Source organism: Canis lupus, chromosome 8 (assembly GCF_011100685.1).
Source record: "Canis lupus familiaris isolate Mischka breed German Shepherd chromosome 8, alternate assembly UU_Cfam_GSD_1.0, whole genome shotgun sequence".
In the NCBI taxonomy this organism is placed as follows: domain Eukaryota; kingdom Metazoa; phylum Chordata; class Mammalia; order Carnivora; family Canidae; genus Canis; species Canis lupus.
In genome coordinates this window covers 69901655-69925563 of record NC_049229.1, presented here as the reverse complement: position 1 = coordinate 69925563, position 23909 = coordinate 69901655, and the positions used below count along the sequence as shown (strand labels likewise).

Genomic DNA, 23909 nt, shown 5'->3' with positions numbered 1-23909 from the left:
TATCCTGTCCACCCTCTCCAGCCCCCGGCAATTGCTAACTACTTCCTGCCCCTATACATCTGCCAATTCTGGGCATGTCATGTAAATGGAATCATACAACATGTGTTCTTTTGTGACTGGCCGCTTGTACCTCACACAATGATTTCAAGGTTCATCCGTGTTGTAGATGAATCAATACCTTATTCTTTTTTGTGGCTCAAGGGCCACTGTTCCTTTCCAGGCTGTGTGGCTCTGTCCCCTTATTGGTCGTGTGCACAGGGATGGCCCTGATGTGCTGGGTACCCCTTGAGGCGTTTGGCCTCATTGACTCCTGCTGGGCACCTGATGAGCTCGGGCCTTTTCCCAGATGAAGCCCTTGTTGGCTGAGGACAAAAGGCTGCATCTGGATTGGCCCTTATCACTCATGAGAAGTGGAAAAACAACTCTTATATGTCCTGCTCATGGTCTCTGCAACATTTACTTCACTTGATGCTCAGTGAATTTGCTGCCACTGTCTGTATGTTCAGTGGTTTTAAAATGATGTCCAGTCTTCAGCCCCATGAAATGCTTCCTTTGACCAGCCCCTCCTCTGACTCCTGTTTACATTTATAATTATTACAATTTACATTAATGACCAATTTACAATTAATGACTTATTTACATGTGCACATATGAAAGCACAGATAGAAAAAGGAAGCAAGGCATCGAGGCAAGGGTACATGGTAATGAGTCAGAGGAAAAGTTGGTGCACTGACAGACGGGCTGCCTGGTTCATACAGCCGCCAGAGCTGAATTCCTGGCGCCCAAAGCACAGAGAAGACTGTGCATTCACAGGACGGCTTTTCCTATTTGTTTTCCTCTGGCTTTGGGGATTCTCCTCTGTGCCACTGGCTGGAAAATCTGGAGTGTATCCAGGGCCACCAGGTCATGGTTCCACTGACCTATCAGTAACCCAAGCAGGCCATTGGCTGAAGGATGCATGTGTGGTTGTACAGGTGGGGGGGTTCTTAAACTCTTGCTCCACATCACAGGAAATAGGTAGGGCTCTCTGCAAAGACATAGCGGTTCACAGAGCACCAAGGAGGGGAGAGGATCCTAGAGACCAAAATGGGGAAAATCCTTTCATGTGGGGATGGTAGTAGGTACAGAATGAAGAGCCAGAGAGCCCCACAGAGGTTCATGTAGCTTTGGTTGGCTGTTGGTGCATCTGTCAAGTATGAGCCCGCTGGATCTCCTTGAAAATGGATGACATACATGCATGTTTTTCATCTTCCTTTCCATATTTTCTTTTTTAAAATCAAAGTAATATTGTTGTGGACAAGTGGAATTAATGACCAAACTTATTGCCATGAATTAAAAAAAGAAAACATGGGATAATTGCCTCCATATAATAAGAGTTTAAAATGGAGAGGGACCCCAGGGATGTCATGGCAAGAGAAAAAGAAATGAGACATGAACTTGCAGAACTCAGGAAAACGTGGAACAGACAAGAACGGCCATGAGCAGATATGAAGGCCGCGTTGGAAGCAGCACAAGGAGCAGACGCTGCCGAAGCTGACAACACGGGGAGGTGTGTGGAGGACAGGACTGAGGAGAAAGTGAATAATACAAAATGGAAGGAAATAAGGCATTTGGAAGGATATGAGTGTGAGGAGGTGGTAGAGAATATCCCAGATGTTTGTAACCAATGAGACTGAAGAACAAAAAGCTAAGATTATGAAAGAAAAATAATTACAAATGACAATTATAACTTAAGAAGTATTTCTAGAAGTAAAAGGAAAACCCAAGTCTACATATTGAAAGGAAATATCATGTCCCAAGGGAGATAAATATGGTGGTCTACCCTACGGCCTTCCTGATTAAAGTCACTACATGTCAGAGACAAAACAGGAATTGAGGAAAAGCGATCAGGTTAGGTGAAAAACCTGGAAGGGGAAAGGCATCCACGGGCTCTGCTCAAGAAAGCCATTTTATACCTAACCAAACTGTCACGCACGTATAGAGGCAACAGAATGGGTAAGGACCCAGGAAATATGCTTCGTGTAAGCCTTTCTTGAAGAAGCTACTGGAGCTAAGACATTAGCTAACCAAGGGAAGAAAGAAAAGACTTGGCTCTGGGTGTTGAATCCACTTAGCTCTAGGGTTAAGTCATAAGAAGGTGATGAAAATATCCCAGCAGAGAGAGAAAGTGAGTCGTGTGGGAGAGGAGCAGAGAATGTCTGGAGCCATGGCCTGCAGGGGATGTGGAGAGACGGTTCTGGAACACAGGTGGACTTGCCTTCAGGTTGGGGCATGAAAAGTTCATCGCTAGAAGTAAGGGTGAAGACTGAGTGTGTGGGTGTGGTGCTGGCACGTGGTGGAGGCGAGCTTGGCCACGGTGGAAGATTTCTTCTGGTTGCTTCTGATTGCAGTGTCTGCTGAGCTGGAGGGAGAAGGCAGAGGGGCCGGCATTGCAGGAGCGAGGGGAAGGCATGAGACAGTCTTTTCCAGTTGTGGTGTCTCATTTATTGGTTGATCCACCTACCCAGTTAATGATTTCCAAAATTGTGTTTTTCATTTATAGACATTCCTTTTGGTTCTTTTTAAGCCCTGCATGGTCATTCCTCTCACAGGCCCTTGTTTGCTTATCTTTAGGAGTTGATCCTGGTTTTCTTCAAACATGCCCTATGTACCTCTCCTATATTCTGTTTCTACAAATTCTAGTGGCTGCAGGTCTCGGGATCTATGCCACGTTGTCTTTCCTGCTGACTGCCTCACCTGCCTTCTGGGCCTCCTTCCCCCTTTGCCTTTGGTCTCCAGCTGCTCTGGGCTCAGTTCACTGCCAGTTTCCTTTTTATTAGGGTGGGGGTGGGTGGGTGTAGGAGTGGGCATTGGTCTTCCGAGATTTCACCCACTTCCTGTGAGATGAGCAATGCCTCAGAGAGGGTTTCTCCCTTCTTCCTCTGTAGATCTGGGATCTGGCTGTTTCACGGTGTTCCCTACAGTCTTTCAGAAGTGAAAGAAGAGAGCTAGCTTTCACTTTTTACCCATGGAAACTTGTACCATAGCTATGTATCCCCTACCAAGGTAAATAAATAGAATGATCTGTTTAAAACGGCGCATGTTAGCAATCGTGCCCCACTGATTTACAGAACAGTAAGTCAAACGTTGCTCTGAGCAGACTGTGTGGGGTATTTGAACCCACGGCCTCCTCCTCCCATCACACCACACTGTTTATGCGTCTGCTTTGCTCCTCTGCGTCTATGGCCTCACTCACCCTGATGACTTTTCCTGAAACAGGCCTTCTCTGGTCACACCTTGTTCATGGGTAGCCCATTTCTTAAACCCTTGGCTTAGCTCACCTCCTCCAGAAGTTTTTCCTGACCCCCTTGCCTCTTTGCTCTCACTTCCTCTCTGTTCTCCTTGGCGTCCTGCACCACCTGTGGGCTCCCTGGGGCCAGGCTGGAGCTTCCTCTCCTCTCTTACCTTCAGGTAGTGTGGGACCCAACAAAGGGCAAACATATATTTTGGGGGGGATGAATAGAGTATCTAGAGGACTCCTGGTTCCTGTTCAGTTCTACCCACCTCAGATACTCTCTGGTGTTTATGAAACAATTGCCTACAAAAGCAAAACACTGACTCCAGAGCGGCATGCATTCTGGAACTTGCCCGGCCTAGGGAGCTGGGGTTCCTGGCATCCAGAAGGGCGTTGGCAGGTGGTGTAAGCCATATCCCCACGAGGGTTCCTCTGGCGATGCTGATCTGGGGACTGATGGGAATGTGGGGGAGAGAAAGGAATGCTCATTTAGGAAGGACTTGTGGTTACTGGGGGCAGGGTCAGATGGGGCTGCACTCAGTCTTTCTGGAACCTACTGAGGGACCCCATCCAAAAGAGGAGATACTGCATGAGTCAGCGCAGTTCTGGTCAAAAGCTTGGACCCATTGACGTGGACTTTTATCCCCTGTTTGGCATCTCAGGGAGCAAACAAGGGATTATTACAATTGTATCTGCCTGTCCTTGTAGACACTCCTTACTGGGAAGGCTGATGCTGGCCTGACCTTTTCTGTACCCTCTCGCTGTGGGTCTGTGGAGGCCAGAGATGACCATGGCTACCTAAGAAGACCCAATTTCACTCCTGAGCTGGAAAGGGGAAGATGTATCAGGGCTTATTTGGAGATACTAGCTGTTCACTGCTCTGTTTCCCTTTTCTGAGCAGCCGGAGAGGTGGCATCTGGAAGAGATGCAGGGCCATGTTTCCAAGCTCCTGGATCTTTAAGATCAGCTGTGTCTGCATCATCCAGAAGGAAGCATTGTTCCTGCCCTTGTTTGAGACCTATTCCCACCCCCATGCTTATTATCTATTCACCAGGTGTGTTTCTGGGGCCATGCATTGTGCTGTGCACAGAGTTGTCCACAGTGTCCTGGGAGTGACCCACATGATGGGGCTTAGACTAGGCTGATCGTGAGTGCCAGTCAGACTGCAGGCAGGCATCCCAGGTCCTACCATGCATCCCAGGAAGATGTCTAGAAGGAGCTGACTTTTGAGCTGAGTTTCCTCAAACCAACAGCAGTTAGCTGGGCAAACGGGGGTGGCGGGGGGAGGAGAGGAGAAGCTTGTATTAATCTGAGTCCTGTGGAATAGGCAAGGCTGGGTTTTCCAACACCCACAAATATGCCAAGCTGGCCCCAGGAATGCCTCTAAAATCCTGGTTTCCTGCTTAGAGCCTATTTCTTAATCTTCAACATGAGCATAGCATCACTAGTTAACAGAAGCATAGATCTAAGTTTTAAGTTGTGTTTTGTAGTTTTATTGAAATATAACTGAATTATAATAAACTTTCCATATTTAATGTATACAGTGGATGAGTTTTAAGATATGTTTATGAAATCATCACCACAGTCAAATGGTGAACACAACCATCACCTCCTAACTTCCTTGAGCTCCTTTGTAATCCATCCCTCCATGCTCACCCACCCTCGGATAACCACCAATCTACTTTCTGTTGTGATAAATTAGTTTGCATTTCCAGAATTGCTTGTAAATGGAATCATCCAATTTGTATTGGATGGAATCCAATGGAATCCAATTGGATGGAATCATCCAATACATCTGACTTCTTTCATGTAGAATAATTATTTTAAGCTTTATGTGTCTCTGTAGCTCACTCCTTTTTATTCCTGAGTCATATTCCATTGCATGGCTATGCCACAATTTGTTTATGCATTCATCTGTTGGGCATTTGGGCTGTTTCCAATTTTGGCTATCCCAAATAAAGCTGCTGTGAACACTCATATCTAAGACTTTGCATGGACATATGCTTTCATTTCTGTTGGCTTATTACCTAGGAGTGAAATGGCTGGGTCACATGGTACATGTAGGTTTAACTTTTTAAGAAACTGCCAAACTGTTTTCCCAAAGTGGCTTATTTATTGTATAGCTGTGTAGAGTTCCAGAAGCTTCTCCATCCACCCTGGGACTTGGTGTGGTCAGTCGTGTCTTTCCTCTTTCATTTTCTCTCTCACTTTCTCTTTCTGTTTTCGGCATGTGGTACACTTGCTTATTTTAATTAGCCATTGCATTTTCCCCCTTTTTAAAAAATTGAAGTATAATTGCCATACAGTGTTATATTAGTTTCAGGTGGACAGCACAGTGATTCGACAATTCTATACATTACTCAGGGGTCCCCATGGTAAGTTGGCTCGCCATCTGTCGCCAAACAACATGGTTACAATATTATCGACAATATCCCCTATACTGTACTTTTCACCTCTGTGACTTGTTTTATAAATGAAAGTTTGTACCTCTTAATCCAATTCACTTATGTCACCCATCTCCCACCTCTGACAGCCACCAGTTTGTTCTCTGTATTTATGAGCCTGTTTTTATTTATTCATTTGCTTTTTATTTTTAGATTTCACATATAAGTGAAATCATATGATTTGTGTCTTTACCTGTCTGACTTATTTCACGTAGCATTATACCTTGTAGGTCCATCTATGTGGAAGATGCAAGTCAAAACCACAACAAGATTTCAGTTTATATCTATCAGGGTGGCTATGGGACAAAAAATAGCAAGTATTAGTGAGGATGTGGAGAAAAGGGAACTCTCGTGTACTGCTGGTGGCAGTGAAAACTGGTGCAGCCACTGTGGGATATGGAATGGAGGTTCCTCAAAAAATTAAAAATAGGACTGCCATATGATGTGGCAATTCCACTACTGGTATCTACCCAAAGAAAACAAAAACACTAGTTGGAAAACCCAAATATCTACAACATTATCTGCAATAGCCAAGATATGGAAGTAGCCCAAGAGTTGATCAATAGATGAATGGGTAAAGAAAATGTGATACACACACACACACACACACACACACACGATGGGAGTATTACTCAGCCATAAAAAGAAGGAAATCTTGCCATTTACAAAGGTATAGTCATTTTTTTAATTTAGTCATTCTAGTGGGTGTGCAGTGGTATCTCATTATAGTTTTATTTTGCATTTCCATAATAACCAATAATGTTGAGCGTATTTCCATGTGATTATTTGCCATCTATATGGCAAAAATACTTTTGATAAAGTGTGTAATCAGATCTTTTCTTCATTTTTTATTGGTTTGTTTATCTTATTGACTTGTAAGAGTTCTTTATACTTTCTAGATTTGAGTCCATAGATGGATTTATGCTTTCCAGATATTTTCTCTCAGTCTGTGGCTATTAATTAATTAGTAGCTATTAATTTCACAACACTGTTTGAAGAGCAAAAAGTTTTATTTGGATATAGTCCAATTTGTTTTTTCTTTTATGTTCCATACTTAGTGTAGTGTTTAAGAAATCTTTGCCAAACACAAGATCAGTAGAATTTGCTCTTATATTTCCTTCTATTTTTTAAAAAAGATTTTATTTATTTATTCATTAGAGACACAGAGAGAGGCAGAGACACAGGCAGAGGGAGAAGCAGGCTCCATGCAGGGAGCCTGATGTGGGACTTGATCCCAGGACTCCAGGATCATGCCTTGAGCCAAAGGCAGAGCTCAACTGCTGAGCCACCCAGGCATCCCTTATATTTCCTTCTAGAAGGGTTATAGTCTTAACTCTTACATTTAGAACCATGATCCATTTCAGGTTAATTTTTCTTATGGTATGAGATATCAAAGTTCGTTTATTTTTTAACTTTGTATATGGTTGTCTAATTTTCCAGAATTAATTATTTTAAAAACAGTCATTTCTTCAGTACTTTACCTTGGAACTTTTGTTTAAAATCAGTCTATCTCTTTTTTTTTGTTTGTTTTCATGGTGAAGAATACCTATTTATTTTTTAATAATAAATTTGTTTTTTGTTGGTGTTCAATTTGCCAACATACAGAATAACACCCAGTGCTCATCCCATCAAGTGCCCCCCTCAGTGCCTGTCACCCAGTCACCCCTACCCCCTACCCCCCTCCCCTTCCACCACCCCTAGTTCGTTTCCCAGAGTTAGGAGTCTTCATGTTCTGTCTCCCTTTCTGATATTTCCTACCCATTTCTTCTCCCTGCCCTTCTATTTCTGGCCACTTTTTTCTGCTGCACTGACCTGTATATCCATATATATATATTTACATGATACTGTCTTAATTACAGTAACTTTGCAATAAATCTTAAAAACTTATCAGTGTAGGTTTAAGCCTTCTGACCTTATTCTTTTTTTTGAAAGTTGTTGTTTTGTGTGTATGTGTGTGTACGTGTGTGGCTATTCTTAGTTTTGTATTTCAATATAAATTTTTTTAGTTAGCTAATCAATTTCTATAGCAAACCTGCTGAGCTTTGATTGGGATAACATTGAATCCGTACATTAATTTGGGGATGACTGATATCTTAACAACATTGAGTCTTCTCCATGAATGCAGTGCACCTCTCTATTTAATAGGTCTCTGTTTCTCTCAGACTTTCTCTCTATTTCTCTCTCTTGTTGTTTTCAGGGCACATAGTTTGCACATTGTCAAATTTAACCTCATGCATTTAATGTTTTGATGATGTCATAGGTGATTTTATTTTTTAATTTCGATTGCTTTTATTTCTTGTTAATAGGTGGAAATACAATACATTTTTATCAACCTGTATTTTGCAGACTTGGCAAACTCACTTATTAGTTTTAGTCACTTTTGCTTTTCCTGGTGGATTCCTTAGAATTTTCTATGTCATGTCATGAACAAATATGGCAATTTTACTTCAACTTTTTCAATATGCATGCATTTCATGTCTTCCCTTTGCCATTCTGCATTAGCTAGAATTTTGAATACAGTGCTGAATGAAAGTGGTGAGAACAACAGCAAGAGCCAAAGTGGTGAGAACAGACATCCTTGCCTCATTCCTGAAATTAGGGGAAAGCATTCAGCCTTCCACCATTAGTGACATTCCTTGTAGCTTTCCTGCAGGTGCTCTTTCTCACGTTGAGGAGATTCTTCTAATTTTAATTTGCTGAGAATATTTGTAAGGCATAACATGTTAGATTTTGTGAGATGAGTCTCCTGCATTTATTGATGTGATCATATGTCTTTTCTCCTTTATTCTGCCAATATGGTGAATTACATTGATTTTCAAATGTTAAAGCAACTCTGTATTCCTTCATAAACCCCATTTAGCCATGATGTATTATCCTTTCTATATATTGTTGGATTAGATATGCTCAATTTTTAAAAGAAAATTTGCATCTATGTTCATGAGGGATAATACTCTGGAGCTATCTTATAATATCATTTTCTGGTTTTGGTATCAGGGTAATGCTGGCTTCATAGAATAAGTTGGAAAATGTTCCCTCTTCTTTAGTTTTTTGGAAGGATTTCTGTAGAATTAATTTTGCTTCTGTCTTCAATACTTGGTGGAATTCTCCAGTTAAGCCATATGGGCCTGGGATTTTCTCTGTGAGAAAGTTTTTAACTACAAATTCAATTTCTTTAATAGATATAAGACTAGGCCACTCAAAACAAAACAAAACAAAACAAAAAGACTAGGCCATTCAGAATATCTATTTCTTTTTGAGTGAACTCTGAAAATTTATGTCTTCTAAGTAATTTCCTCATTTCATCTAAGTTACTGAATTTAGTTATATAAAGTTGTTCATAATAGTCTCTCATTATTATTATTTTTTGCCTGTAGGATTTGTAGTGATGTCTCTCCTCTCTCTTATTTATGATACTGGTAATTTGTTTCTTCTATCTCTTTTTTCAGATCTGCCTGGCTAGAGATTTATCAACTTGATACATCTTTTCAAATTCCTTGCTTTTGGTTTGGTTGATCTTCTCTACCACTTTTCTCTTCCCTATTTCATTTATTTGTTATTACCTCTATTATTTCATGTTTCTTGCTTAATTTGTGATAAGTTTCCTCTTCTTTTTCTCACTTCCTAAGATGGAAGCTAAGGTCATTGTTTCAAGAACATTCTTATTGCTAATTAGGTGATCAGTACTATAACCTTCACGGTAAGCACTTTCAGCTGGGTCTTACACATTGGGCATGTCATGTTTTAATTTTTCTTCATTTCAGAATGTGCTCTAATATTCTTCATGATTTCTTCTTTGGCATGAGTTATTTAGAAGTATATTATTTAGTTTCCAAATATTTAGGGAATTTTTTCAGATATCTTTCAGGATTGATTTCTAATTTAATTTCATTGTGGCCAGAGAATATTCCTTGTATGACTTGAATTTTTATAAATCTATTCATTTCTTTGTCCCAGAATAAGACCTACCTTGGTAAATGTGTATATGCACTTGAAAAGAACATATTCTTCTGCATTTAGGTAACATACTCTATAGATCTCAAATCAGGTCAAATTGGCTTACAGTATTGCTCAGGATTTCTTTATCTTTATTAATTTTCTGTGTACTTCGTCTATCAGTTATTAAAAGAAATTTCTGAAGTCTCCAACTGTAATTGTTATATTATATCTTCTCGAATCGACTCCTTGATTGTCATTAAATGATTCTCTTAATCCTTGTAATACTCTTCACTTTGAAACCTACTTTGTCTGATACTACTATAGCCACTCCAGCTTTCTTCTGATTATTCTTAGGATGATGTATTGTGTTTCCATCCTTTACTCTTAATTTATCTATGTCTTTTTAATAAAAATGGGTTTATTTTAGACAGTATGCAGTTCTTTTTGCTCCTTTATTCTGACAATCTATGCCTTTTGTTTGAAGTGTTTAGAGCATTTACATTTAATGTGATTATTGATATAATAGAGCTTAAATCTATTATATTTCTTCTTTTTATATATGTCCCACATACTCTTTGTTCTTTTTTTCCTGACTTCCTTTGGATGAATTGAGTGATTTTTATTATATCAGTTTATATACTCTGTTGGCTTATTCATTCTATCTCTGTTTTAAAGAGATAGAAGAAATAGAAGTTGCTCTAGGGTTTATTATATAGATTTTCTTTTTAGCTATAAAGAAAATATAGTTGCTTTAACTTTTACGTCTGCCTGTCGTCTGTCTGCCTGTCGCCGAAACACAACGTGTCAGCTATAGTTGCTTTAACTTTAAAGTTTATTCCTAATTTTGGATTATACACTGTATTTTTTATGTAATAAATGACATGATATCTCATAAGCTTAAAGTATATGCATCTCACACTTTAAATGACTAATGGAGGGGCACCTGGGTGGCTCAGTCCATTAAGCATCCAGCTGTTGGTTTTGGCTCAGGTCATGATCCTGTGGTTGTGGGATCAGGCTTTGCATTGGGCTCTGCATTCACTGTGGAGTCTGCTTGGGATTTTCTTTCTCCCTCTTCCTCTGTCCCTCTCCCACTGCATGTGTGCATTCTCTCTAAGATAAAGCAATAAATTAAAAAAAAGTGACTATTGGATTTCTTGAAAATTTACTTTTTAAAGGTATAAATGTACTTTAAAAGTATAAGTTATTGCAGTCTATCTTTGAGTAATATTAGAACTCTTCACGTGTAGCATAACAATCTTACAAGGCTATACTTCTGTTCCTTCCTTTGCAGCCTCTATGCTAATTGCTATCATGCCTTTATATCTACTTGTCTTTTAAACCCCACAATGTAAAAAAAAAAAAAACCAAAAAAAACCCCACAATGTATTATTATGATGTTTACTTGAAAAAGTCAATTCTCTTTTAAACAATTTTTTTAAGATAAGAGAAAATGTCTTTTGTATTTACCCAGTAATTACCATTTCTGCTGATTTTTTTTTTTTTTGCTATACAACTAAATTTTTGATACCATTTGTTTTTCTGCTCAAAGGACTTTATCATTTCTTGTAGTAAAGGTCTGCTGGTAAAGAATTTCTTTAGCTTTTGTATTCTGAAAAAGTCCTTTTTTTATAACCCTTATTTTTGAAAGATATCTCTATTTCTAGGGAAATAACTCTAGATTGGCAGTTTTTAAACTTTTAGACATTGCTGTATTGTCTCCTGGCATGCATTGTTTCTGATGAGAAATTGGTCCTCACACTTATATTTGTTCCACTGTACGTAATGTGCCCTTCTTCATGACTCCAGCTGCTTTTCAAGTTTTCTCTTTATAAGTGGTTCTGGGAAATTTTATTACAAAGCACTTTTCTGTAGTTTTATTCCTACTTGTTGTATTTGGGGTTCATTTAGTTTCTTGTATTTTGGGGCTTATAGTTTGCACCAAATTTAGAAACATTTTCAACCATAACTTCTTCAAATATGTTTCTTCTCCACCTGCCTCTCCTTCAGGGACTCCAATTAATGTATATTAGACTGAGTTTTTCCCAGTGTTCACTAATACTCTTTAGTTTCTTCTCATTTTTTTACTCTGTTTTATCTTGGATGGCTTCTCTTGCTATTTAGTCTTTAATTGCACTAAATTTTTGTTCTGTAGTGTGTAATCCTAGAACTCATGTTTTTTTTTTTTTTGGTTCCTGCCAATTCCATTTGTATCTTTTATATATATTCCACATATCTTTGCAACATGCTTATGTTCTCCTTTACCCTCCTAACATACAAAATCTAGTAATATAACTATTTAATACCTTTTCTACCAGCTTTATTATCTGTGTTATTTTTGGGTATGTTTCTCTTGGTTGCTTCCCCGTCTCCCCTAATTATGAGTCATGTTTTCCTGTTACTTTGTATTCTTAATATTTTTTTGATTGGAGATTTAATTCTACATTTTATTTTTTTTGGGTGTTGGATATTTTTATATTCCTTTAAACACTCTTGAGCTTTGTTCTAGGAAGCTGTTTTATTATTTGGAAATAGTTCAGTCCTTTTGACCCTTACTCTTTAGCTTTGTTAGATAACACCAGAATGGCCATTAGCACAGGATGGATTTTCTTGAGGCAGTATCCTTCTGAGTATTCATCCTGATGCCCTATGGATTACAAGGTTTCTCTGCTATTTCTAGCTTCAGAGTTGTTTCTGAATTTCCTTCCGGGTGACCCTCTCCAGGCCTCACACGTGAATGCTGACAGGCACTCAGCTGAAGTCTCTGAAGAACTTTCAATCTCTCTCTTCCTGCGACTTGCTCCTCCTCAGTAGCTCCTTCCTCTCTCAAATGCTGCTCTGCAGCTCCAGCCTCCTTGGCTTCCCTGGATTCTGAGCTCCATCTGTTCATATGACAGAGAACCCCAAGCTCTCTTTGGGCAGCCCATCCTGCAGTACGGCCTGGAAATGTAGTAAGTGAGAGCAACCAGAGGGCATACCTCATTTGTTCCCATCTGGCAAGGATTACTGTCCTGTGCTGTTGTCCTACATCTGAAAATTATTATTTTCTAATTTTTTTAGTTGTTTTATCTCATTCTCATTTAATGTGGAAGGGTAAATCTGGGACCTGTGACTGTGTCATGGTCAGAAGCAGAAATTCTACATATGCATTTTTTTAATAGTGATAAAACATATATAAAATCTACCACTTTAGAAAACACTTGAGGGGCACCTGGCTCAATGGTTGAACATCTGCCTTGGGTTCAGATCTTGATCCCGGGGTCCTGGGATCGAGTTCTGCATTGGGGTTCCCGCAGAGAACCTGCTTCTCCTTCAGCCTATGTCTCCGCTTCTCTCTCTGTGTCTCTCATGGATAAATAAATAAAATCTTAAAAGTAAAATAAAAATAAAAACCATTTTAAGTGTGCAGTCCAATGTCATTAAGCACATTCACGCTGTTGTGTTGCCATCACTACCATCCATCTCCAGAACCATTTTTCATCTTCCAAACTAAAACCCTGTCCCCACTAAATACTACCTCCCCATGACTCCCTTCCCCAGCCCCTGATACCCACATCCTACTTCCTGTATCTATGAATTTGACTGTTCTACCTCACGTAAGCAGAATCATAAAATATTTGTCTTTCTATGACTGGCTTATGTAACTCAGCATAATGGCCTCAAGATTCATCTATACTGCATGACATGTTGTGTGTCAAAATCTCCTTTATTAAGTTTAAGCTGAATCAGAGTCCGTTGTATGGACAAACCACAGTTTGTTTATCTGTCTACTGATGGACATTTGGGTTGTTTCTATCTTCTGTCTATTGTGAATAATGCTGCTGTGAATATGGTTTGCAAATATCTGTTTGAATCCTGCTTTCAGTTCTTTGGGGTGTATATCCAGAAGTAGAATTGCTGGATCATGTGGTAATCCTGTTTAATTTTTTGATGAACCACCAGGCTCTTTCACAGCAGCTGCACCATTTTCAGTTCCCACCAGCAATGCCCAAAGTTCTGGTTTCTCTACATCCTTGCCAACATCTATTATTTTATTTTTTTTAATAGTAACTATCATCATAGATGTGAGGCATATCACACGTGTGCAATCTGTAAAATTTTCCCCTGCAAACATGAAAGAATGGCCTCTCAGTTAAGCAGGGCAGGAGGATGATGGTCAGGGTGCTCTCCCAGGGTCAGGGCAGTAGGATCTGAGTGCAGCACCCTACATTACTTTTAACCTAGTGAACTGCAAACTCTCTGTGGCCACAGAGATGTGGCCTCCATCCTTGGCACCCATCACGGTGCCCTGCAAGCCCTAAGTACTCTGTAAGTGTTGCTTGGTGGGAGGAACGGTAACGTAAACAGCAGGCAGCTTTGAGGACTGTGTTGTCCAGTGTGTGGCCACAAAGGAGGTGGGCGGAAAAGAGGGGGCAGATGGTGCTGGACATCTCCTGGAGCCACCTTCCTACAGCCTTCAATGTGAAACTCAGGTGCTTGGTCTTTCCTCCAGGAACTAATGAAGGTTTTTAAGTAGGGGTTCATGGGGCTATACTTGTGTGGTTCAAAAGTCACCCTGGCCACTGCAGTTCGGAGGGCATTTGAGGAGACACTGTAGGAGACCAGTGAGAATACGAGGGGTAGAGAATCGGGTTGGCTCCACGGCAATGAGTGGAAAGATGGGAGAGCCTCCCGTACACGGTGGCCGGGCCCTGGCCCTGGAGATCCTGTCTCCTTGTGCACAGCAGGTGCAGGAAATGCAGTCCGTGTTCGGAAACTCACAGATTATACGAAAACAGACTAACGTGTGAGAGGAGAGAGGAGCCTGTCTCAGCCTGGGCAGAGAGCTCTGGTTTCTAGAATCTGTGAAGGTGTTAAAAGGAATTTCTCAGAAAGTATAGTTGCTCATCTTGGGAGCTCAGCAAATGAGGAGGATGAGATTATCTCTGCTGCTGAAAATGTGTTCGTCGGGTTTCGGGTTTCCCTGTGTCCTCTCCCTATATGAAAATGACAGCTTGACACCGTAGAAAATATGAAGTCGAAAACCAGAAGACTTCCACTTGTCTTTCACTGCGGTGCTAATGGCTTCTTCTGTTCTCAGATTTGTGTCTGCCTCTGGGTAATTGGCAAAGATGGATGTGCCATCTATCTCAAAAAATTAAAAACACTTGAAGTAAATGTGAGTTATAAGTATGCAATTATTATTTAAATGAAATAAACCTTCAAGTTCCAGAAACTGATAATTTTGGATTCATTCAGCAATGCATAACACATATAGCTTTAGGTTGGTGGATTTCTTTAAAAGGATAGTCAAGTTCAAAGAAGGGAACTGGAAAAGATAAGATTACATTGATGGGAAAACGTGCTGCCCCCACTCTGTTGGTTTCCGTTTCAGGGCATTTTACATAATTAAAAGGAGCTCTGTGACAAATCGCACCACCCAGTACACCCGTGACAGACATCTCTGAATTGCCTGGGGGGATGAGCCGGTTCCTCAGTGATGGGTAAGTGGCCCTTTTCCCTCCTTCTATTTGTTCTCTCTCTCAACCAGCCCCTGCCTTCCACCCTTCCTCTCCCCCACTCCCCCCCTTAAGATCCCACTTACCTATTGCTTCATTCTTCTGGAATTATTTCTACCACTTATGAGGACTGGTAGTCATGTTCTCATAGCAATGACAGATGTCCAAACCACTTCCTCCTTGGAGAGTTTCTCTGCTTTTGAGAAAAGGCCTCTGGGTATTTGGAGAAGGCATCATCCGGGGAGTGGTGCAGGGCCGCTAGCACCTTCATTTCTAATGGTGTTTTTGTGATGTTCCCACAGGAAGACGTGGAGCTCTGTTTGGGGGGCGGGGGGAAGGCTTAAAACGTTGCCATTAATGCTGATGGAGCTTTTACTTATAATTGAATGAACAGTCCTAATTTTATAAAATATGGTCATTAGAAGCTCAGAGTTGAAATCTTCTGTGTATTCTGAAGTATAGCTAAAATATAACAAATCTAATTGACCTCTCTCAAACAAGCAGAAACCAGAAAGTTCCATGGAAAACATTTACTGGGAAAAAAATTTTTTTTAATATTGGGAAATGCAAATCAGTTCACTGTTCCTTACAGAAGAAGCATCCCTTTAGGGAAGAGACCTCACTGGATTTGTAAGGCCACATCAAGAGGCCACACGTGATTCTCACATGGAAAACATGGGCTGAACCCTGGACATCTATGATTCAGGGACACTTATGTCTCTTAGGGAGAAGGTGTGGGTCAGACGAGGGGGCTAGTGGCGTGCCCTGGGAGTCAGAAGACCAGGTCCTAGAAATGGGGCATTCAAGCCAGGGGGAGGAGTCAGAACCACATGAGGGGATGTCGAATATTTCTGTGGATGGGGCTTTTAAACCCGTAACTTCTTTCCACCATCAGCCCGCCTTCAGTATGGTCCTTTCTTTGGACCCAACTGATGAACTATTTATTTTAGTAATTTATTAAGTATTTATGGATGCTGGGGGGCACCTGGGTGGTTCAGTGGTTGAGTGTCTGCCTTTGGCTCAGGTCGTGATCCCGGGGTCCTAGGATCGAGTTCTGCATGGGGGCTCCTCAGAGGGAGCCTGCTTCTCCCTCTGCCTCTGTGTGTGTGTGTGTGTCTCATGAATAAATAAATAAAATCTTTTTTTAAAAAAGTCTTTATGGACGCTGCATTAGCACTGGGCAAGTTGTGGTGAACAGGAGAAAGTGAATATGCCGCCATGTGATGGGGCTTACCTTCCAGCCGCAGAAACGCCCCCCACCCAACTAAGTAACAATTAATGACCCTGCCTCCGTTGTCAGTGGTCACCTGCAGGGGAGGCTGGGGTGGCCTGGGTCGAGGGACTCTAGCCCAGATGAGGGTCCAGGAAGGCAGGCAGCCTTCCCTGGGGAGTCTGCATTTGAATAGGGGGTTCATGAGTACAGGGCAGGGAGGGGTGTTCCTGGCAGGTGGCATGACCCCGCAGGGACCCTGATGCAGGGACGAGAGGCCTGGGCGGAGGGAGTGGCTGTGAGCAGGGTAGGCGGGTGGTACATGGAGCCAGCCCGTAGAGGTGCCGCACAGAGGTGCACCTGCCCCACTGGGCTGGCACAACTCCTCCGATTGTACAGTTGGACCAGTTGAGCAGTTTGGCCAGCAGGGTCGGAACATACCTGGGGATAGGATGGCGTGGCCCAGGAGCACAGGACACCTGCACCGGCCTCGCAGCAGCAGCAGGACGCTGGCACTCATCTTCCGGCCACGGCCTCTGTGCTCCGCATGCTGGAGGCCTCTCTCCGGGAGGATACATGGCAGCCGACGAGGAGTCGCAGTGTCTTCTTCGTCCCTGGCATCTGTTCCCGACACGCCATCTGCCCTGTACAGCAAGCCCACGTCTTTCTTCTTGTTCTCTCTTCTCTACTTCTTGTTTGGACCGCGCGTGGAGGAGGTCATTGTGAGCCAGGGAAATGTGTGCGGAGGGAAGGGGGCTCGGGGAGTCACTCCCTGGGCTCTCTTCTCTCCTCTCCTGGGTGTTCTTTGCTTGTGAGGCCCATCTCCGCTTTCCAGACCCAGCCTTCCAGATGGCCAGGATGATGCAGGGAGTCTGTCCTTCCCGACAAAGGCGGGGGGCTCGGCGGCACTCCTCTCGGCACAGGTGAACCCGGCCCCAGCGGGCTGGAAATGTGGGTGAGATTTTACATGGACCCTGGGAATCACCTTATGTTACCTAATACAAAAAAAAAAAAATCCTACAAGCAAACTGGACAAAGATGCTGATGAAACCTGTTTTCTTCTCAAAGCGTTATCAGTGACACGCCATATGGTTTTTGCCAAATCATTTGGCTGCTGTAAGATTTTTCTATTCCCAATTGTAAAACTGAGCTAATAGAATTTGCCACCCCACCGGGACATCACAAGCACTAATCAGAATATCTATAAATGCCTTTGAACTTCTTGGGAAAAACACTCCGCCAAAATACCAAGTGAAATTTATATAAATGTCGTCCTAACCCTGGATCTTCATTTTGAAAGTGGGAATTTAGGGCTTACGTGGACACATTTATTATAGTCCTCACAGAAATTACACAAGACTGGATGCCCTGAGTTTTCATTTTTTTTCTTTAAACAAGACCATGAAATGTTCTAGGCTGAGGCTCAGAAAATGTTCAAACATAAGCCCCATTACAAAACCTAGTTTGCACGTAGGAGGCTTTCTGGGGCGCTGGGGTCCATTCCCTGTGCCATGGCCACTGGGGCCCTGCTGCGGTTCTGGTTCCCTTGAACCAAAGGCAGGACCACCTGGTCTGTCATCCCTGAATCTCTGTGGTGTGCTGAGATGTATCATCGTAAAGCTCAGACATTTCCTTTTCCTTTCTGGCGTGGGGGGCAGGAGGAGAATCAAGGAAAAATTTCTACCGACAGATCTGCAACGGTTCACCCTTTAGGAAGACCCAGGAATGTTTATTTGACTCCCTGATACAGCTTAATTATACTTAAGTCCATGTGTTTACTTCGCAGATCTCCAAAAAGAGTAGAAAAGATCTAGCAACCCCAAATTAGTTTAGGAACCAGCATGTCCCTTGCTTTAAGGAACACAGTAAACATTTCAAAAGAGCATGCCAGCTCATTATCCAACTCTCTCTCTCCAGTGACTTCAGAGAGAACAGCGGTAGTTAAGCAATGTTTGCCAAAAGCAAATCTGGGGACGGGTGTTGATTTTAAAAGAGAAGGAAAGAAGAGCTCGCTGCTCCCCTGCAGGTTTTCCCGGCTCGGCGGCGTGGAGGCGAAGGCCGCGTCTGCAGACTTCACGGGGAACTGCGGCCCCTCCTTGACCTCCCTGCTGTCGGGGTCCCCGATGGTTGAATGAGCGGCCCTGTGATGTGTCAGGACCTTCCCTGAGAGGTGAGACGCTGCTCCCCAAGTCTGGGGACGGAAGAATGGATAAACAGTTTTTACTTGCCCTCAGTAGGTTCTCACACTCGAACCTGGACGGTTGGCCCCGTGCTCGGGAATCCAGGCCCCGTAAGGAGTGAGTATGGCTGTGCTTTGCACCAAGACATCCCCCTGCCCCCAAATATACCCTCCTTACTTATTCTGGAAAAACGTAATGAACACATCCTATGGCTGTTGGAGATTCTGGTTTGTTTAGCAAGAAATAACTTTCTGGCACAGTAGAGTCCCACAGCAAAGAAAAGCTATTTTGCGATACGCGTCTGGATACCGAGGGCAAAAAAAAAAAGAAAAAAAAAAAGAGCATTAGCATTAGCATCCCCCCTCCCAGTAAAAGACCCTACAACCGAAAAATTGTGCAAAGGCTGTTCAAAGTCTGCCCCATTTCTTTCTAGGGCTTCCAGTCTTGTTCTTTCTTCTGCTCTGGGGAGTAGGAAGACTGGAGCAGCTGACCAGCCACCTCTCTCCCTTACCTCCTGGTGATATTTGAAAATCTTCATTTTGTTTCATAGGTCACAGGTCAGCCCGTCCATGTGGATTCTTGTAATTGCACAGGACGGGCTTTGTGTGGGCCGATTACATCTTTTCTTTCAGACCCAAAGGGAGCCATTCATTAGGACGGCGCTTGAGCCTAAAGCTGACCTGCCCCGTCTGAAGGCAGATCGCCCATGAAAGCCCCCGGCGTTACTTTATTCCTGGAATCTTAATTACAAGGCAGCACCAGGACGGATGTATTAAGTAGCTTCAATTCATCCCGGCCCGCGGCCCCGATGCGATGGCGCCCCGAAGGCTTGGTGGCAGATAACCGCTGATGCGGAAGCGAGGTTAGAAACCCACCCCTGGCCTTGAGACCTTTGCAAACTCTTCCCCTCCTGCAGGGCCCGGAGATCAAAGGGAAGCGAGGTCTCAGGTGCACGCTGGATGGGAGTCCATCTCAGCCTCCCCATGTCCTAGAGGACGGACCCTCGGTTTTCCAAGTGGGAGGGCGGGATAGGGCAGGTGACACCCAGTGGGCACCATGCATGTCTCACAGTGGGGCTGTGACCTCGGGCCAGACCTCAAGACCATCAGCAGGGAAGCAGCCCACCTCTTCAGAGTCCTTTTAGACAGACCATCACCTTGGCAGATGTTCTTGGTCTTTTCTTGTCGTTTTTGCCAACTTCTAATTTAAAGTGTGTTAGGCGGGTCCCCGCTGCCTTGGGAGAGGCGACAAGGGGCCTCCCTGGCACTTCAAAGGCCGCCCTCCTTTTCTATGCTGGCTCACAGAGAAGGTTCTGGGGGGAGGTGGGCACGTTCACACAGAAGCTCCGGAATCTCCCATTAGGAGATGGGGTTGAGGTGGGACCCCCTTCCCTTTTGCTGCTCGGGGGTGGACAGGCAGGCCTAGTGCCACCTCGGGCTGCTGACAGGGACAGGAGCTGCTGATGCCAATGGAGGGAATGCAGGATGACACCTGGGGCTCTGTATGGTCACGGCAGCACGTGCTGGACTTGGGAACACTGGCTGCCGTGCAGGGTGACCCAAAAGGGTCCTGCAACTAGGAACCTGCTGAGGGAACATTGGCATGATGCACCTGCAAGGGCATCCTCTTGCTTTGGGCAAACGCCCTTTAGAGCAGGCTGGGACACGATGGTGCTCCCCTCCCCAGGCAGTGGGTGCAGTCGCATCAGCTCCTCACCAAACACAGATTCAGTGTTCACCTTTCTCCCCTTTCCTCTGGGCCACCAGGGAGTTTGAATGTGACAGGTTGCAGACAGGACGCTGCGGCCAAGTGCGAGCGGGGGCTGGTGCGGGGCAGGGGGGCTGCATGTGCCATGGAGAGCAGGGCGTGAGCAAGCAGCTGTCCCCCGCATTTCCCGGAGTGCTTGGCCAGGTGCTGCATGTCATCCTGGTCCCAGCCAGAGCCCCCTAGGGGATGGGGCCCGAGCAGAGCCTGCCAGCTTGCTCACTGTGGCCGATGCTGTGTTTAATGTGGCAAAGGAGTCACCAGGAGCCAAATTCACGGATCACCAGAACCAGGTGGCAAGAGCCAGGCTCAGATGTGGCTTTCTGGAGGTGAATGGCTAATGTGACCAACCTCTGACCTGCCCCTGCCCCCCAAGAGTGCTCCAAAGTTAAGCCGCAATTTCGAAGAGACGGTCTCTGGGGATTTAATTTGAGTAGGAAAGGCATAGCGTTTGGCCCGGTGGGTCTCTAACACCTCTTCTCTCTCCCGTCCAGCCTCCCTTCTCTCCTTCCGTGCTGCTGGTGGGGAAGACCTGCTTTTCTGTGCTAGTGACCCCGCCCCCCATCCTCAGGCACCCCATCCTCACATTATCACGTGCACGGTACCTAAACACGCTGAGCCTCACAGTTTAAAAATAACATGCCTTTGCAAAGAGGTACATCTGGTCTGAGATGCCAGCTGTGAGATCAAATGGGAATTGGGGATTATTTGTGTTTTCCAGTTATTCTGGCCCTTCCCACTAATTGTGGGGTGCAGATCCACTTAACCAAAATGGGTTTTATTTGCCGTATATCCCCTCAAATCTTTCTGGAACAAGAATAAATCACGTAAATGAGGTAATCCGGTAAGAATAAATCAAGTAAATAAATCTCCAACACGGGCAGTTGAACACAGACATCCTCGCAAATGCCTTCTTTCTTGACAACATCTGGAGCCCAGCTCCACGAGGAATGCGTCAAAGGGAAGCGCGGGCCGGGGGAAAGAACTGCACGTCAGCCAATTGAGCCTCTCCATTTACGATTTACGGTGCTTCAAAGTGTTCAAAGTGTCGTTGGCTCTTAATGTCCTTCTGCAGTCGCTGCTGCTGGCAGGGAGTGAGGGAAGGGCTGTTTACACCTGAGCACCACCGGGGGTGGGGTGGGGGGAGCGCCGCTGGCGTGGGGGTCATGCTAGCGACGCCTTCTGAGCCCGCGCTAAGGCTGGCGGTGGAGTGCACCCCAAAGGTGCTTCCTCGTCTCGTTGGTTGCTCATGACGACCCTATAGGCAGGTGCTCCCTTCCCCTCTCTGGGATGACGCGGGCATGTGGCCGGCTGGTGCCGTGACACTTCGGGGTCACGGCAGGGGTGTGACAGAGCGGAGCTGGACTCGAGTTCAGCATTTTTGTTAGATGAACTGTGTCCTCCCCAAATTCGCGTGTTGAAGCCCTAACCCCCGCTGCCTCCGAACGTGACCTTATTCAGAAACAGGGTCGCTGCAGATGTAATGGGTTTCGATGAAGTCATACTGGAACAGGGTGGGTCCCTAATCCGATGTGTCTTTATCGGAAGGGGAAGTCTGCATACACACGCACATGGGGAGATCACCACGTGAAGATGGAGGTGGAGAGCCAGAGTGGGGGGCGGGGGGTGGGACGCTGTCACCAGCTGAAGAATGACAGAGGTCACCAAGAAACAACAGGAGCTGGGGAGAGGCCCAAACAGATCCCCCCTCAGCCCCGGAGGATCCCACCCCCCGGCACCTTGATCTCAGACCTGCAGCCTCCAGAACTGTGGGGGGGCACTTCTGTTATGGAAGTGGCCCGATCTGTGGCACTTGGTTACGTTGGCCTTCTGCACCCTGTGTCCCTGAGCTCAGGTGGGCTAGGTGACAAGGAGACACATCTCCGGAGCTGGCGGGAGGAAGGGAGCAGGTTTGCTGTCCGGGGTCCCGGCAGCAGGAGCAGATCCTTGGTTGCCCTCCACTGTCAGACTCCTCCTCCTCCTCCTCTTCCTCCTCCTCTACCTGGGAGGGGGGCGGCGAATGTCCACTCTGGGGGCTCCCCGAGCATCTATTCCTACCCCTGCACTTGGGTTGAGTTTCTTCAAGGGGGTCCTCCCTGGAGGCTGCTGGCTGTGACCCTGGGCCTGGATGAGGACAGTCAGTGGCCACGCACAGAAGAAAGGCCCAGAAAAGTCATTGAAATGCACCCCACCTAGGGGCTGTTGAAAACGTCTATAGTTTTTAATCATAGAGGGACTTTTTTGTTTGTTTCCTCCAGAAAACTCACCTCTTATTAGAACCAAGTCAACAGGAACTCGCTTGGACTTGGGTGACCTGGGAGGGCCTGGAGACCTGGGTGGGGGTGGGAGGAGGAGCAGGTCCCTGCAGGGGGTTGCCATGCAGGGGTCTGCTGAGCTGCAGGTGCCCTCTGGATGGTGGTGGATCCAGGGTCATCGGGATCCCACGGGGAGCTCCTCAGGGACGGGTTTAGGTTCAGGCATGGAGCTGACGTTCTGAGGCGAGGGCTGCCGTAGTGGGGGTGCTGGCAGGGGCTTCGGGATCTGAGAGGCTACACTTTGGACTCTCGCCTGAACCCCCAGCGGCAAACCCTCCACATGTCACTGCCACCCCACCTGTGCACGGGGCCGGGGGTGCCTGTCCTGGGTTCCTGGGTGTTAGGTGGAAAGCTTCAGGGCCCGGCCCTTACTGTGAACGCTGTGACCCCCTCTCCCTCTGTCTCCCCAGGTGGCCCCTGGAAGGGAGGAGGGGGCAGGTGCAGGCGCAGGCTCCGTCTTTGCCCTGTTGGACTTTTCTCTGAGGCCTTGGACAAACTGCTCGCCCCTCTGGTCTTGTTCCTCACCTCGCCCGTACAACGATGTCTGAGGTTCCTTCGGCTCCAGCAGGGTTCCCCGGGAAATTATGGAGGTGCCGTCTGGGGAGGGGGGCTGGCTCGGGGAAGTCAGGTCCAGGTGCTTCTGGGACTGAACGGAAATCTCCACTTCTAGGGTTAACGGGCCCCCTGGAAGGAGACAGCAGCTCCCCGGGTGCACGTGTGTGCATGTGTGTGTGCGTGTGTGTGTGTGTGTGTGTGCACCGACACCGCGGAGCCCTTCCAGCCACGGCCGCGGAGAGCGGCCACGCTCTCAGGATGCTGATGATGCAGCTAGCATGTCAGGACAAGCTCCATAGTTTTGCAAGCTTAATTCGGTGGTTTTAGTCCTTAACGCTGTTTCAACCCAACAGACTGCTCACTACAGATACGGCGGAGATTCCAGATGTCAGAGTTACTACGTCCCTGGCCTTCGCCTTGAGCCGAGCGTCTGTGGCACAGAGCTAGGGGCTATATTATATATTTTCTCCTGTAGCAAAAATGGGAATCTTTACTAAGATAACTAAATATCGGGTTGCTTGGGTGGCTCAGCGGTTGAGCGTCTGCCTTCGGCTCAGGGCATGATCCCGGGGTCCCGGGATCGAGTCCCGCATCGGGTGCTCCGCAGGGAGCCTGCTTCTCCCTCTGCCTCTCTCTCTCTCTCTCTCTCTGTGTCTCATGAATAAATAAATAAAATCTTTAAAAATAAATAAGTAAAAATAAAAAAACCAACTAAATATTATTTAACATCATG

At 45.1% G+C, this 23909-nt stretch overlaps 1 long non-coding RNA gene across 4 annotated transcripts in view; it reads left to right on the top strand.

The window, feature by feature from the left end:
• LOC102152551 overlaps positions 1–23909 on the top strand; it is a 54282-nt gene that overhangs the window by 6839 nt on the left and 23534 nt on the right. For 2 of the 4 annotated variants that reach the window (XR_005363796.1, XR_005363793.1), the window contains exons 1-2: positions 18304–18532; positions 19175–19404. This is a non-coding gene — a long non-coding RNA (uncharacterized LOC102152551). Of the gene's footprint in view, positions 1–15028; positions 15138–18303; positions 18533–19174; positions 19405–23909 lie in introns of those variants that run through there. The other 2 variants (XR_005363795.1, XR_005363794.1) reach the window with 2 other exon arrangements.